The following is a 15,623-nucleotide window of genomic DNA, read 5'->3' on the forward strand; positions in this document are numbered from 1 at the left end:
GTTCCTTTGAAAATAAATGTAATCCTTCTCAAATCACACAATTTAAAATTATGTATATTACTTAAAATCCCAAATGAACGCCCAAGCAATATGAAACTGAGATATTACTAGTGTGACAATAGAAAATCAAACAACTTTTGGGAACCTCCTTGTGATGGATAGTGTTAGCTTATTTTCACTAATGACCAACCCATGATTACACTTGTATTGCTTTTATTAAATGTTACTGTTGAATTAATTGGAAAAGGGATTGAATCTGATCACACACATACATCCATATGCTCATATACAAACAAACAAACAAACAAACCCATCTTGCTTTTGCTTAAAGTTATCAGTCTGTTGCTCACATTAACTCACTGGCTAGGAAAGATAAATGGGAAGGGGAGGGTTAGGAGTTTCTCTCAGTCTGAACCGACACTCGGATCTTGACAAGACAAGACCCGGAGATTCATGCAAGATTTCCCATCTTTTATAAGATGTTTCTCACATTCAGGTCTGTACATTACTTCTTAATCAATCACCATCTGTTCTGTTTCACATCTGTTTACCTGGGAGTTATTTTGTACTCTTATACCAGTATGTCCGTGCTTCCTTCCCAGTATTATTTCAAGGCTTTCTTGTTTGTAATGGAATGCTTGCCCTTCACACTCCAAGGCCATCAATAATGTCCTGAATTGTTCTACTTTGCTTTGGGCCTCAATTTATGGTACCTTGATGCCCCTGAGTTCTCATCTCTAAATTCTCACATTACAAACAGATTCAAGCCCCCTCCCCAGGAACTACACAATCATTTCACACATGGGAAAAGGGACACAATTTTCCATATAAAAAGTATCAATCTATGTCAAGACAAAGCTTCTGTTAGTACAAACTTTTAATCATTGATCATATTTTCTTTAAAAAACAATCTATATTCTAATTACTTCTAAGAGCCACAGTGTGATCATGCTGAATCGCAAGAATCCTTCTGATCTCTTTCTCACATAATGGAAGGTTATAGCACTCCAAAAGTTACAAAACGTATAGTCACATTATACTGAAACTTACATTTACATTATACTGTATTGGGCAAAGGCGTTAAACAACAGATAGGATAAGTGCTGGCCAGCACCCAGTGACAAAAGGGTTAAACTCAGGTAGCTAAGTGTGTTGGTAGGGGGCCAGAAGAATTAACTGCTGAAATTTGGATTGTATATACATACCTGCTTCTGTTTCTCTATGTTTAAGTTTTAAGTTAGGGACTAGAGGGAACAATATGCAATAATCAGGACTACCATGCCTCTAAGGAATTTGGGACATGGAAGTGGACGGAACCGTGAAGGGATCATGAGTAAATATGGGGAAAAGGTGTATTTAGTCACAATCAGGGTATTTTTCTTTGTTTTGGTTGTTTGGTTAAACTTCTCTATGGCTTTGTCTCCACTGCAAATTTTTACAGCAGAAAATATGCTAATGACGGACTCATTAGCATGAGTCATAATGTCGTTAGCATAGTTTCTGCTGATATTTTTTGCGCAAGGGGTTTTTGACACAAAAAGAAGCAGTTTAGCCACTTCCATTTTGCGCAAAAAAAAAACCCTTTTGTGCAAGATCCTTATGCCATAAGAGGAGTTTTTTGCACAAAACAGAAGCAGCTACACTGCTTCTTTTTGCGCAAAAAACCCTTATTCAAAAAGAATCGGCAGAAACTATGCTAATGACATCGTGTCTCATGCTAATGAGTCCCTCATTAGCCTATTTCCTGCCGCAATAACTTGCAGTGTAGACAAAGCCTATGTGAATACCAGGTGCTTTCCCTCCTCCATTGACCATATTTAAACTACAGCCCAAGAGATTGTTCCTTGTGTTTTGATCTCAACTATGCTTTATCAAGTAAATCTTTTTGTTTTGTTAATAAAATCCCCTTTTTTAAGGCGATGATTTGATCCTTGTGTCCTGGAAGGTAACAGGAGGTCTGTGTGTATGTGTCTGCCTAGCCTGGGAGGTCAGCTATCAAAGACATAGTCAGTTTTCTGGGGGTTTTTTGGTTCTTTTTTCAAACTCTCTTGTGACAGAAGAGCTTGGGGTACCCCTGGGGAAGGAATTCAAGAGTTCCTTCCAGATTTTTTCAGGGTTCTTTAAAAAAATCACATGATGGTGGCAGCCTGTCTTCCAGAGTTAGTGCATCTGTGATTCTGGGAAGTTCTTTTGTAAGTAGAGCCTATAGCGGCAAGGTATTTAAGGTCTTTTGAAGGCCAATGACTTCTGTACTCAGAGTGCTGGAGTGGGGAACAATTTGTGCCAATTTATTTCCACCTATTTATATCCACAATCTTCCATATCTTTGGTTTCAATTTTAGGAAAGATACAATAAGGAATGCAGATAATCAAGGAATATTTTCAGATTTATATGCAGGTATAAGATATATTCACTATTGGAAACTTTATGTATATTTCTTCAGTTAATTTCAATCATATCTGTAGTACAAAATACCGTATATGCACAGAATAGATCTAACTATTTTACTACCGCTTTCTTAATTGTCAGTATGTCCCCTTCATTACATTTTTTATCACTATCTAAAGCATATATTAAGAGGTTAAGGCCTCTGAGTGAAATGTGAAGAAGTTTGCTATGATATACATGATTTTGTTTTCAAGAACCTTTGACTGTTCTGGTTATTGCTCTATGAAGCTAGTTTTTATTTTCCATTTGAAACATAGATCAAGAATTCTTTCCAATACATATGCATTTCCCCCGTCACATATTTTACTTATTCTAATTTCTGAATACAACTTAATAGATATAGCACAGATATCTCATCTTTCTTTCATTGAATTATTTTCTGTTGCTGCACAATAATACTATGTAAAAATGTCTCTTAAACCTGCCCTAGCCCTTCTGGTGGCACTGAATGGTATACTGCCAAATTAACCACATCATATTTACAGTAATCACACAGACTTTTATAGTTGCCTACCATATATTTACATATTACATATAATAATGTAAATATTGTACATGTAACCCCCTTTTTCCTCCTCGGGTTACTCGGGAGCAGGTCACACTCACAGGTGTGCAGGGGTGCCTGATGGTCATGACATAAAAGGAGATCCTGAGTCCCCAGTGGTGATGTTGTTTGGTTGGGGAAAACCTATACACCCCCTTGCTACAGTCCCTTGCTCATAAAAAATGTACAAGGGTGGTGCCTCCACCTGGCTGGCCTTGTACACACTTACTGGTGTGTCTTGAGAGCCTCCAGGAATAAAAGCGACGAGGAGTCCTGTGGCACCTTATAGACTAACTGAAGTGTAGGAGCATAAGCAGATTCAGACTAACACGGCTACCCCTCTGATACTTGACTCCAGGAATAAACTCATTCCAGCAATAACCTGGATCTAACTCCAGAACAATACTTACAAATCATAAACAATATACATCTAATAGATTGCATTAGAATGAACAACCTAACTTAAAGAAACAGGCTTTAACAAATTAACAGTGAATAACATCAATTAACAAAGTACACAGACGTAAAAGAAACTTATCTAGTTACCAATATTGATTCCACTTCAGTGTGCACACCCCTGGACTCAGAGTCCCAGACTCTTGCTTACATGGGCGCGCTTGAAGAACTGCAGCTGTAATGGAGATTCTCTGAAGGTAGTATGTATGTGGGTCCAAGCTATGCAGCAGCTCTGGTTCACTGGCCTCTCTGCCTCTCTTTGAACTCAGAGTTAGTCTGTATCTCTGAGGTCTGTTCCAGGCAGCATTTCCCCAAAGATGCCCAGTTACTCACAGTCTCATGCTGTGCCTATCAGAAGCAGCCTGCTAGATCCCAGTTCCAAAGGCATCTAGTCCCAGTCTATAGTTGCACTCTAGCAGCCTCTGGACTGGATCAAACTCCTCCTCAGCAGCCTGGCTCCTCTTCTGTTCCACAATCCAAGGGCAGAGTCCCAGACTGCTAGGCCTCTCTTCTCATGCAGGTGGAGAGACGCAGATCTCCCACACAAGAGTCAATTCCTTCCTGTTTTTCCCAAAGGCTCATGGGAATTGTCATCTTTGAGGCTGGATTGCAGCACACAGGGTCTTCCCAGAAAATAAGCAGAGGCACCTTTAATAAGGGGACTACATACATAATATAAGATTTAAAATAGTTCTTTAGTATTTCCAGGATTCCCAATACTTCCCTGCAGCTTGTTTATAGTATGCTAGAAATACTAGCATAAGTCCCTTATCTACAACATGCATCTTGTCCCACTAATATCAGACTCAGCAGAACTACGTGTGGAATATGATACCACTCTATATTACGGGTTTTATTAATTAATTATTTTACTTAGCTACTTAAAGTATCTGACAGCCTTCATGGTATAACCACTGGCAAATTAAACTAAGATACGTAGGCTAAACTATGGGTTTTTTGCGGGATACCTCTAGTATCCCACAAAAAACTCACCACGTCCAAGGAATGTATTTGCCCTCCCACTTTTTTTCATGGAAAAGCAAATGCGCTGTTTCAGGTAGCCCAGTATACCTCATTTCATGAGGCATAAGGGCTCTACCGAAACGGGGCCAAATGGCAGAAAAGCCTCTTCTCCTCCCGCAAAAAAGAGGAAAAAGCTATGCAAAATGCCAAGCTCATTTTGAGTAGCTTTTTCTGCAAAAATGCTGCAGTCTAGACCTAGCCATATACTCCTTCTTATTAAATTATTTTACATTGATCAGTGACAAACTCTGAAATTGATTTAATGCAAGATATGCAATGGCATTGCTGCTAAGCCTAAATGTTTAAAACTAATGATTCTGGCACCTCCAAAAATGACAAGATTGTCTTAAATATAACAAGATTTAAAATAAGAAAAAAGAAAATGTAGTACATGAGTTTATATAGATGGTATATAATACTTATATCTTACCCTGCTGGTGTCAAGAAATTGCACCATAAAATTCAACAATCTGATTTTATAGGAATAGTTTATATCAGGATCTCAGGATAATTCTGAGAAAGAACTAAAATTCAGAGATCTTCCCTTCCTAGAAAAGGACTGAGAATATTTTCAATGAGATATGCTTTTTATGTTACAATAAACATATTTTTGTTCTTGTGCGTACCACAGTTAATTAAAAGGATTTGTAAATCATTTCAAGTAGGCTTTTAAGATAGACACTATTTATTTCCTTAATTACCAAGGAAGTGAAAAGTTGTTGTAAGTTCCTGGGTACATTTTTTATTCCAAGGCAAGTGTCAATGAAGGCAACATGTATGTTCAAATTCCAGACAAAATGACAATCATGGCATAGTTGGTGACCTTCACAGAAGGGCATTCTACTTGCATCCAGAAGATACACCACATTGCTTCTCTGAAATAGATTAATACTGCTTTTCATTTTGCTGTCTGCAAAATGAACCAGGGTTATAGTATGCTTCTATGACTACTTTTTAATATTAAAAAAATCTAGGTTTTGCAAACAAAACTATTCTAATTACAAGACGGAACATGGATCTCTGGTCATATTAAATTAACCTAAGTACTTACAACATGTGATGCAGGATCAAGGCTCTAGATGGGTAAAAGATGCATCAATGTCACTAATTTCCCTAGTGACTATTGCAAACAGTTTGAGAAGGGTAACTTAACTACCTATCACATTCCAAAGCCATCTGCCTTGCTTATTTTCTGTTTGTCTACTTACTCATGTATAGCTAATTACTGTTACAGCATAGAAAAAGAATTTCAATTACTTGTTTCATTCATTCAGAAAAGTTCACTCAAGATTTCTTTAGCCTTCTTTCTTTAGCCTTTAGCCTTTTTGTGCCATTTCTAAGTATTTTCAATGCCACAATTACACAAAAAGTCACTGTTGTGAAAACTCAAGAAAAATGAAATCAGTTCATCGGCCGGTAAATATGTAATATATGTAATCTTTCACAATGTGCACACATATGTAGTCTACCAAGTATTAGAACAAAAATGCTGATCCCTCTGTAAAATGATGATTAGAGCCTTGTTAATGCTGTTTGCCACTCTGGCACTGTGCGTGCAGAATGGAGGGAGGGAGGTGCAAGAGACCTTAAAAATATCTTGTCTCATTAAGCTTCTGCTCAAAAGCTCCCCAAGGTCACAGATTTCCTGGCCCTGGGAGGTAGCTGCGACCACCAGGTAAATCAACCTTTTCTTCTTGAACCCAGAAAGAAAACACTTGGAACTTATCATAGAGCTGGAAGAGACCTTAGGAGGTCATCAAGTCCAGCCCCTGCCCAAGGCAGGACCAATCCCAACTAAATCATCCCAGCCAGGGCTTTATCAAGCCGAACTTCTTGCAGAGGGCTTCCCCCAAGCTCTTTTACAATGAGAGAGCTTGGAAAAAAAAAAGAAAAAACAAACTGTAGTCTCTGATAGCTCACCTCTCAGTCTTAGGCTTGCACACACAGACCTCCTATTATCTTACAGGATACAAGAATTAAATCATCACCTTAAAAAGGTGATTTTATTAACAAAACAAAAATATATACTCGATAAAGAATACTTGAATGCTAGGTGTTTTAAAGCAACTGAGAAAAGAACAATTTAAAAACACAGAAATTGCATCACTGGGATATAGCTTAAAATACAGTGTATGGGGAGGCACATTGACTTAGCACAGAGAAGTTTAACCAAACAACAAAACAAAGAAAATAACCTGCTTGTGTCTAAATAAACGTTCTATTTCCTGTCTATGCACAGATCTGTGAGTCCAATCCATTTCCATGGCCAGTTATTCTTTGTTGGCATGGAAGTTCTGCTTGGTTCAATTCATCTTGTTCCCCCAGCTCCTCGCTTACCCCCCCCCGCCCTCCACAAAACCAGGCAAGTACCCCTTTCGATTCAAATCTCAACAGCTTCTCCCATTGGCTTTCCTGGCTCCCTGCCAACACTTCTTAGCTACCTGAGTTTAACCCTTTAGTTACTGAATGCTGGGATGTTCAGAAAAGGCCAACACTCCTTCTATCCATCACAGACTTTACCAAATGCATGGTCAATTTTGTTCAATGTCATGGTCATAGGATTTTAAAAAGCACAAATTTTGTAATTTCAGCCATGTAAACATTTAACAGTTTTAAAATTTTTATGGGTCCTGACCAAAAATGGAGTTGTAGTAGGGTCACAATATTACTATAGGGGGATTACGGTACTACTCACTTAACTTCTGCTCTGCTGCTGGCAGCTGGAGAGCAGTGGCTGCTGGCTGGAACCCAGCTTTGAAGCAGAACTTTCACCAGCAGCAGCAGAGACATCATGATGGCATGGTATGGCATAGCCATCCTTACTTCTGGGCTGCTGCCTATAGAGCTATGCCCCCAGACAGCAGCTCTGAAAGCAGCAGCATATAATAAAAGATGGCATGGTATGGTAATGCTACACTTACTTGAATGCTGGTGGTAGTGGGCCACCACCTTCCAAACTAGGTGCTGGCCAACATCTGTTGCTCTTCAACCCCCACAGCCATCCATAAAATAACCTTGTATACAACCCCATTCCCGCAACTCCTTTTTGGGTCAGGAATCCCACATTTGTGCAACATCAGTCTCCCCCTTGCAATCTTTATTATCTAGGGTAAAACACACAAAAGACCAGATTTCACAGGATTTCATTGTCTGTAATGCATTTTTATGATGGCGCATTTGGTAGGGTATTAAATAGGATCTTAAAACAAATCTCACTAAAATGTTGCTTGTTTCTTTTGTTTTGCTAGTGTTAAAAACTCTAGGGGTACGTCTAGACTACAGGCTTTTGTCGACAGAAGTTTTGTTAACAGATACTGTCGATAAAGCTTCTGTTGACAAAGAGCATCTAGACTACATCCAGTCCTGTGGACAAAGCATACCGCTTTGTCAACATGACCGTGTAGACACAAAGGACAGTGTAGATGCAATAACGCCTTCTGTAGAAAGAACACTGTTGACAAAAGGCAATTTTATTCCTCGTAGAATGAGGTTTACAGCCGTCGACAAAACTGCTGACTTCTGTTGATGTTATGTCAACAGAACTCAGAGGCAGTGTAGACGCAGGTTTTGTCGACAAAACCCGGTAGTTTAGACACACCCTAGGGAAGTAGGCCAAATCCTAAGCAGGAGTAAATTAATGAAACTCCAATGATTTCAATAGAACAGCTAGCAACATCTCCCCAGAATCTTCACCTATTTCTAGAAAGTAACTTCAGCCAAACCTTTTCTTAACATTCTGAAATATTTACAAGATTTTTTCCCTTGCACCTGCCTTTCATTTCTGGAACTGGGCAAACTCCATTAAAAAAGAGGTGTCTTAAATCCCTTATAAGTTTTGCAGCTCTATTTTGCAGACATGAGATTTGGATAGAGTCCATGAAGTATCTAGTTCTTAGTCACAGTATCAATTATTGGATTATTTTGCAATTAAAAAAGCACTAGGCATTTACATTTGAGAAATACATACTAAATATCAGTGATGGCTGCTTTTGATATATTCACATTTGTCAGCTCAATTATTCATGATTTACTACACTGTCACAGTGAAATCCTGATAGTTGAACCTGTCAGTTTGAGCTCAGAAAGGCTACACTGCCATGTCAAAAATAAATTATGTAACTTCCAGTCAGTGGAAGTTTATTAAAAATTAATAATGCCAAATTTTAATGACAAGATAAACCAATGCAGTTTCAAAATGTGACTAAAACTATTTCAGTGCAATCCCATGGAAACACATTGCTAATATTAGGATAATGGGAAAATATTTCAGTTTATACCAAAGAAACAAATGGCACAGCGTCAAAACATAAAACTAAAGTCCTCTTAAATGAGCCAAAATGTTCCATAGAATCTCTATGGATAATAATTCCATTTTCCAAAACTACGAATATAGCTATAGGGATATTTTATCAACCACCTGACTAGGACAGTGATAATAACTATGTGGAGCTAAGGGAAATTAAAGAGGCTATCAAAAGAAAAAAACCAGTAATAGCGGGGGATTTCAACTATCCCCATATTGACTAGGTACAGGTCACCTAGGAAGAGATACAGAGATAAAATTTCTTGATACCTTAAATGACTGCTTCTTGGCGCAGCTGGTTCTAGAACCAATAAGGGGAGAGGCTATTTTTCATTTTGTCTTAAGTGGAGTGCAGGATCTGGTCCAAGAGGTAAATATAACTGCACTGCATGGAAATAGTGACAATAATGTAATAAAATTTAATATCCCTGTGGTAGGAAAAACACCTCAGCAGCCCAACACTGTGGCATCTAATTTTGGAAAGTACAACTACACAAACATGAGGAGGTTACTTAAACAGAAATTAAAAGGTACAGTGACAAAAGAAAAAGCTCTGCAAGCTGCATGGAAACTTCAAAAACAACATAATAGAGGAACAACTTAAATGTATACCCCAAAATAAAACTTAGGGTACGTCTAGACTACCGGGTTTTGTCGACAGAAGTTTTGTCAACAGTATCTGTCGACAAAACTTCTGTCGACAAAGAGCGTCCAGACACATTGAGTTCTGTCGACAAAGCAAGTTGCTTTGTCGACAGAACCCTGTAGTCTAGACGCAACCCTACAGGCAATAACACCTTCTGTCGACAGAACTCTGTTGACAGAAGGTGTTATACCTCGTAAAATGAGGTATACCAGCGTCAACAAAACTGCTGAGTTCTGTCGACGTTATGTCGACAGAACTCAGCGGTAGTGTAGACGCTGGTATAGTTTTGTCGACAAAAGTCCGCTTTGTCGACAAAACTCAGTAGTCTAGACACACCCATAGTAAGAGAAGCAAAAAAGTGCAATGGTGGCTTAACAATCAAGTAAAAAAAGCAGTGACTGATAAAAAAGACATCTTTTAAAAAGTGGAAGTCAAATTCTAGTGAGAAAAATAGAAAGGAGCATAAACTTCATCAAATTAAGTGTAAAAATATAATAAGAATCGCCAAAAAGGAGTTTGAAGAACAGCTAGCCAAAAACTCAAAAAGTAATAGCAAAATGTTTTTAAGTACATCAGAAGCAGGAAGCTGGCTAAACAACCAGTGGGGCCCTTGGACAATTGAGAGGCTAAGGAGCACTCAATGATGATTAAGTCATTGTGGAGACGCTAAATGAATTCTTTGCTTTAGTCTTCATGGCAGAGGACATTGGGGAGATTACCAAACATGAGTTCTTCTTTTTAGGTGACAAATCTGAGGAATTGTACCAGATTGAGGTATTGTCAGAGGAGGTTTTGGAACAAATTGGTAAACTTAACAGTAACAAGTCCCTGGGACCTGATGGCATTCACCCAAGAGTTCTGAAAGAACTCAAATGGCAAATTGCAGAACTATTAACTGGCAGAGTAGGATGCTCTCAAAACACTTTTGTCCACAAGGGAAAATTTTGCACCAAAGTCAATTTTCATAGTCCAATGCACAATAGAGAGTGCATCGCAGACATGACTCCAAGAAATTCTGATGAAAAGAAAACAGGCAGAATCAACTGTCAAAAACACGTATCAGTTGCACCCATCAGCACTATTCATAATTAAGTTGTAAGTAGGCACTTGCAGGGGAATATCACGAATGTAATATGGAATATCCTGTCAGATACAGAGGTTTCTCTGCACAGATGTAAAGGGGTGCTCTGAAATGCCAATACTCAAGGATAAATGTTTATAAGTAGGCTAACACTTTTAGTGAAATTGTTTCCAGAATAAAAATACCAATAATTCTGTCACTTTTAGAAGCTAAATAAGGATGAATGCCACAATATGCAATTCACATCACCATTACATCTTCATATACCTTTAGGCTTGTGTGGATTTCATTACTGACCCTCAGTTTTCAGGATTCAGATGTGCTTTCAGGGATAATAATGATTTTTCAGATCAAAGCTAAAGGTATATATGCTATTTTGTTGTTGATGTTGTGATTTTTTTGGAAAACACAGTGTTTTTGAGGTTTTTTGGTTTTGAAGATGAATGTATTGAATACAGTAACTAAGCTGCATAAATCATTAAAAGTAATACCACAATAACATAGTAGACAGCAAGGCCCGCATGCTTATTACCTCTATATAAAGGAATATATTGTGGAAACTATGGTGTGTATTTATCTGTATGTGAGCATGTGCATGCATGCATATATGTTCTGATCCCTCCCCCTCCTCTGCACATAGGTTGCTTGTGTGTATTCTCATATTTATATACATACAACAAAATCTGAGCATGGGTTTCTCTTCCCTTGTTAGTTAGGCTGCATGAGGATGTAGTCTGAAAGAGGCTGGGGAAATGCAAAATAAATCTGTATTCTCAGAGATCACTGTCCATCACTGGCAAGACAAGCCCTGCTGTGTGAGGGCTTTGGTACATTAGTTCAATGGTGTATAGCACTCCGAAGACATAAAAGCTGTGTAAATGTTATCTTTATTGTATATTGTTAAATATTATCAGTTGATGGAATGATTTGATAGTCTAATACAGCCTAAGATAAAAATATTTAGTACAAGTATTAATGATGCTCATGAAACAGACAAGTAAGTATACCATTAGCAGATTCATTGCACTAGCTGTCTATTTTTGTATGACTTTACATGCATTTCCAAGGACACCATTCATTACAATGATTGTCGGAAGTCCAACTAAATAGTTTTAGAAAGCATTCTGCGCATCACTTCGTTGAACAGTTAAGAGATGTCATGAAACACAAAATGAGAAATTTCACTGTATCAGCAGTAGCTGAGTTCTTCAATGAAGATTGGCACAATACTGATGATATGAGAGCCCAGTAAATGTATTACTACTATGGGGACACAAAACAGGAATTTATCTTCAAATCAGGTATCTTGGTTCCTTGTGGACTTAATTTTCTCAAGAACAAAACATTCAATAATCCTTAACAAAGTGGGAAAACAAACAAGAAGCCAAGCTGTCCTGTGACAAAAGATACTCAATCCAAGAGACATTTTACATTTTATTGTTGTCATTTTCAGAATAATCACTGGCTGCGTCTAGACTGGCAAGTTTTTCTGAAAATGCAGCCTCTTTTGCGGAAAAACTTGCCAGCTGTCTACACTGGTTGCTTGAATTTGCGCAAGAACACTGATGATCTCATGTAAGATTGTCAGTGCTCTTCCGCAAATACTATGCTGCTCCAGGAAATGCTTTTGAGCAAAAGGGCCAGAGTAGACAGTTGAAAACTGTTTTGCGCAAAAAAGCCCCGATGGCGAAAATGGCGATTGGAGCTTTCTTGCGCAAAACCAATCTAGATTAGCATGGACGCTTTTCCGCAAAAAGTGCTTTTGTGGAAAAGCATCTGTGCCAATCTAGACACTCTTTTCCGCAAATGCTTTTAACGGAAAAACTTTTCCGTTAAAAGCATTTGCGGAAAATTATGCCAGTCTAGACATAGCCACTCTGTATTCCAAATGGGACATCTCTCGCTCTTAGAACTTTCCCAACACTAGGACCGCTCCAGACCCTGTGTTGCTCAGGGAGTGCGCGGTTAAAGCCACCATTTGTTTGAGTGGCACGAGTACTGGCAAGCTGCAGGCACCACGTCCAGGAGGACGCCCGAGAGGATGACGCTCATGGGAGGGGGCGTGTCCTTGGGGAGCGTGCGTCTCCAATGTTGGGGGGAGCGTGAGTGCCCGATGTCAGGGGGAGGGGTGCCGATGTGGATGGGCACTGGGTTTAAAAGAGGAAGATCGGAAGGCCAAAGGGGAGGAGAAGAAGTAGGAAGAAGGCTGGAGGGTCCGAGACAAGGGATTAAGAGGAGCCAGGGGAAGAGGAGGAGAACTATCCTTCATTGACCCTACAAGGGGGTAGGAAGTAGCCCAGAGTGGGGCTTCCTTGAAGCTAGTCTGCGGACTGGTTAGGTACCACTGGAAGCCTCACCAGTTGGACAGGACCCTTGTGGTTCTTGTCCTTAGGGTCCTGTGTTGAGGCCTGTGAGAGAGGGCTGATCCGGAGCCCCCTAATCCCTCCTGCCATGTGCAGGTCAAGATAAAAGGAGTTTATCCACGTAAGAAAGGAGATTAAGCTACGAGCTAGGATCGCCTGGGCAGCAGTAAGGCCTGAGATGACCACATACTGCCTGATGACGAGCGGTCAGTATGTCAGACTGGGCAGAGAGAAGGAGGAGTGATGCCATCACTCCTTCACAGAGGAAAAACAACTGAAGAGAGTTGGCAGTTTTTCAAAGGGACATTATTAAGGGCCCAAAAGCAAGCTATTCCGCTGTGTAGAAAAGATAGAAAATATGGCAAAAGACCGCCTTGGCTTAACCAGGAGACCTTGCACGATCTAAAAATAAAAAAAGGAGACATATAAAAAATGGAAACTAGGACAAATTACAAAGGATGAATATAGGCAAACAATACAGGAATGCAGGGGCAAGATTAGAAAGGCAAAGGCACAAAACAAGCTAAAACTAGTGACAAGCATAAAGGGAAACAAGAAGACATTCTATAAATATATTAGATCAAGGCAAGGCATAACATAAGCAGCCCTTACCAAACTGAGGAACAAAGAAAACACTGTGACCTTCCACTTGCAAACTCATAGACGTGCTCACTTTAGCCACAGAAAGCAGCTTCATTAACTTCAGTGGGACTGCCCATACTGCATAATGTTATGCATGAGCTTAAGTGTTTTCAAGTGGAAAGAGACTGGTCGCACCACCTAAGAACAAATACAGAATAGTCCATTAATGGGTGATATGTTCCGATTAAATATTTTTTAAAATTGTGATCAAAAAGAGAAATGAACAGTAAAAAAATAGAGAACATAAAAAGACAATTCAGTGAATACTTGATCTCTACAAAGAATTTATATAGATCAAGGAGTCAGCTGATCAGGTAATTGAATGTCTGAATACATCCTTAATAATATATATTTTGAATAGAAAACAACCTTTAGAATCTATTGCACACATTCTTTTTTCGATTAGTCTTCAGTCTAAACAGAAATAGCAGAAGCATTCTCAGTGTAGTCAGTTTTATTTGTTCAAAAGACAGCACAGGTCATAAACCTCATTTTTACTGCAACTGATGGTAATTTTCATAGTGGTGCACTCCCTATCAGCAGCAAGGTCAGTGGAGCCACAGCTCACTTGTTTGCTGTCCTCTGGAAAATTTGATCTACTAGACACAACAATGTAACAATAGCAAGCAAATTGCCAGTATTTATATCAGATGAGGCGGATGGAAGCACTTCAGCACTACTTGCTGTTCAAGGGAATCTTCATTCAGATGGAATATTCCATTACTCTTATTAGTATCCATTTAATTATATTACCACATAAACTTTATCAAATGGCCATATACAGCACATGAGGGTTAAGGTCATCCTTATTTGCTCATGAAAAATATAAAGCCACATTCAAAGATTCAGCTTTGCGAGACCTTAGAACTCCTACATTCCTTTGGTAAGTTTGTATCTCAACAAATCATCCTTCAGGCTGGGGTCCCAGACTCAGTTTACCTCAGTAACAAATAATTGTTACCTGGGGAGGCAATCAGTGTGTACAGTCCCCCTTTCATTGTTAAAGGGGGCTTACCTAAATAATTCATTGGAAGTTCCTATCCCATCTGAGGAGCAGTATTCCAGGAAGCTGGGCTAAACCTGCATTTTCCTTGGACCCGAAGAGTTTCAGTTTGTACTGCTTCTCGGGGGGGGGGGGGGGGAGGGGGGAGGAGCAGCAGGGATCTCAGCTTAGTGTTTTGCCTTGGGAAGAACAGGGAGCTGATCCAGCAGGACAGAGCAGTGAAAAGCCCCAGAAAGCAGGAAAGTAAATAGCAGTGGCCTTGACAGCACTCTGGGAAACTCCCCCAAGCGGTCTTGTGACTGCACCCCATCACACATACACCTTAATTTGCTTGCAAAGATACAGTGAGATACCTTATCAAAAGCTTTGCTAAAGTCAAAATACATCATGTCCACCACCTTCCTCATGTCCACAGAGCCAGTTCCCTTGTCACAGAAGGCAATCAAGTTGGTCAGGCACGACTTGCCCTTAGTGAATACATGTTGACTATTCCTGATCATTTTCCTCCCTTCCAACTGCTTCAAAATGTATTCCTTGAAAATCCCCTCCATGATTTTTCTGAGGACTAGGTGAGTCTGACCAGACTGCAGTTCCCTGGGTTGTCCTTCTTCCGTTTTTTGAACATGGGCACTGCATTTGCCTTTTTCCAGTCAACTGGGCCATCCTCTGATGTCCACATGTTTTCAAAGCGGACGAAGTGGCGAAGCGGACAGGGGACTGCAGACAGGGGAGTTGAAGAGGGAGTTGAGCAGAGGGAGTGACTGATGGTGATGAAGACCCGAAGCGCTTGTGCCAGTACTTCTCCTGTCTCCTCCACCTGTGCCTGTATCCAGACAGAGAACCTTAGCATGGATGCCTCTACCCAGGTCCTGGTGTGGTCTTGCTGTATTTGTGGCTTGCAATTCCCACTGAGTGATCTCCAGGCTGGGGGAGACAACCGTTGTGAAAGGTGCCTGCTGGTGGAATCTCTCAGGCAGCAGGTGGGAGAGCTACAGGAGGAGGTGGCCAGGCTGAGGAGCATTCGAAGCCATGAGGAATTCCTGGACAGTATTCCTGTGGAGTCCACGGAGGTCACTGTCCTAGGATGTGGGACTGTTGACCAGCCACTTATGG

The 15,623-nt window shown here is 39.9% G+C and overlaps 1 long non-coding RNA gene across 4 annotated transcripts in view; it reads right to left on the bottom strand.

Moving 5' to 3' along the window:
- Positions 1–253: 253 nt before the first annotated feature.
- Positions 254–15,623, bottom strand: part of LOC142830607 (uncharacterized) — a 31,263-nt gene continuing 15,893 nt past the window's right edge. For 3 of the 4 annotated variants that reach the window (XR_016350279.1, XR_016350280.1, XR_016350277.1), the window contains 2 exons: positions 13,478–13,645; positions 254–4,072 (listed from right to left, as the gene is read on the bottom strand). This is a non-coding gene — a long non-coding RNA (uncharacterized LOC142830607). Of the gene's footprint in view, positions 4,073–11,373; positions 13,646–15,623 lie in introns of those variants that run through there. The other variant, XR_016350278.1, reaches the window with a different exon arrangement.

The sequence above is a fragment of the Pelodiscus sinensis genome, chromosome 9 (genome assembly GCF_052426305.1).
Source record: "Pelodiscus sinensis isolate ZL-2025 chromosome 9, ASM5242630v1, whole genome shotgun sequence".
NCBI classification, from domain to species: Eukaryota; Metazoa; Chordata; order Testudines; family Trionychidae; genus Pelodiscus; species Pelodiscus sinensis.